Consider the following 2,273-nt stretch of genomic DNA (forward strand, 5'->3'; position numbering starts at 1 on the left):
TTTATTACATGTAACTTGTATATAAAAAAAAAATATTGAAGAAGGAGGAAGTTGAAAGTTTTAAACAATCATTAATATTTTGAAAAAGTGAAAGTATGAATTATTGTTGCTGTATATATATCTTACTAACAAATATATACAAATGGTATACATGCGTCCTGTAAACAATATATATATATATATACACACACGCACACACACAACCACACACACACACACACACACACACCCACGCACACGCACGCACACACATAATACCGTAAAAATTGAAGACTGTATGTTAAGGTAATTAATAAATTACAGTTACAAACTAGCTTTTAAACTTTGTTAATATGGATATCGATATAGTTATATTTTATATAGTCCAAGTGCATGACATCCCAATAAAGCACAAATCTTTAAAATGTTATTCTGGAAATTAATGCGAATAAAAAATCCTAATAACAAATATAATATCGTAATTTCATAAAATATATTTCTTTTTTCGCTATTTCTAATAACCTACATATTTTTGTAAGTATATGCTTTCAGTTATAATTCCGATGAATCATATACCACTAGATATTAACTATTAAATATGATTCTTTTATAAATTATTCTATAAAATTATTCAAAAATATCCTACGATAGATGTAATATTAGACAAAGAGAGTTTTCAAAATAAATTTATTTCACAATATTTTATATTCTAAATGGGAAATGCTTTAGAAATGCGTTATACTATTAAGTGTATTCTTTCCCAAACGGAATCTTTCTCGAGTTTTATTTAGTGGTTAAAATATATATATGGGAGAACTTCTAAAGTAAAAATCGCATTAAACATTGCGTATTTCATCACGATCCGTGTATTCTCCCGTAACATAACTATTGTTCAGCAAGCGTGTGTGTTACTTCATAAAAATATACAGCATTTATTTATTAATGTTGACAACAAATGAAAATATAAATGATAGATTGCATTTCTATTTTAAAATAAAACGAAAATTTCGTCATATATTTTAAAATAAAAAATATATTTTTATATGAAGAATGTAATTAATTTCTTCACGTGAATATAGCATAGTAGAATGCATGTATATGTGTATTTCTCCGCCTATCTAATTTATATGTAATTCTTTTATATATTTAACCATTATTTTATATATTTAACTTGTAAATTAGTTAATAAAACTTAGATCTTTTAAACCAACTTTTTTCTTTTTGTTACCACTCGCTTGATATCCCTGCCTTAATTTTTGCAATATTTCCGCATCCAAAGAAAATCTAAGATATGTTATTAAAATATTAGGCAGTGGATTTGCGACATTGCAAATATTATAATATTTCAACTTTCTTAAATATTTTTAACTTTCTCTAGTAATTATGTAAATTATATACACGAAAGGGTAGACCAAGGATTTTGAACAAAGGCGCGTATCAAAGCAATTCTTATGTACATATTATTCGAATATTTTGTTTATATTTACTGAGGTTTATATATTACTGAGGTTTATGTAGGATTTCCAAAAACTATATATTTAAACTGTTTCTTCTATAAAATTATAATTATACTAAAATGTCATTTTATTAACTTTCTATGCATCCAACGTATTCGTTTATTATTACCAGTATTCTTTAAGTAAAAGCAATAACAATTATAATGTCTACAGATAAACATAAAACATATTTTACAATAGACATGTTTTGTTTTGTTTTTTATTCCTGAATGTACATGAGTGTGTCCACATCATATGTGATACAATTATAGAAGTGTGATAGTGCTTTGGATAATATGCTTATTGTGATACTTAATACGTAAAGTAGATATTCGATTATATTTAGCACGAAATTACACAGCTGATTTTCAATCAAAACGAGGCGATTCGTTACATTTATTTAGCGGTTATATATTAGTTATTTCGGTAAAAAAAATTGTATTCAGAGCATTTTATAAGTATGTGGAACAAACTGCAAGCATCATTTTAATAATATACCTTTTTATTTAGCGGTTTGTAGGAATTATTGATACGGCTTCTTCGTTTTTGACATCATCAATCCAATAAAGTCACAATGACTGAAGAATCTTAAAGAAAAATTTTTCAAAGAAGATATTGAAAACGTTTTACTGTTGAAATAAAAATTGTGCAATTATTAAAAAAATTAAAAATTATTTAAATATTTTGCATTATTTAAAAACTGGAAATAGAACACTAGAATCCGTTAGTCCACTTTTGACTTAAATGGTTTTTGTGCTGTGACGTGGCAGCCGTAGGGCGCCCGTCACAAGGTTAAAC

This window comes from Odontomachus brunneus, unplaced genomic scaffold, assembly GCF_010583005.1.
Source record: "Odontomachus brunneus isolate Ranch 3 - 2012 unplaced genomic scaffold, Obru_v1 Obru_scaffold_359, whole genome shotgun sequence".
NCBI classification, from domain to species: domain Eukaryota; kingdom Metazoa; phylum Arthropoda; class Insecta; order Hymenoptera; family Formicidae; genus Odontomachus; species Odontomachus brunneus.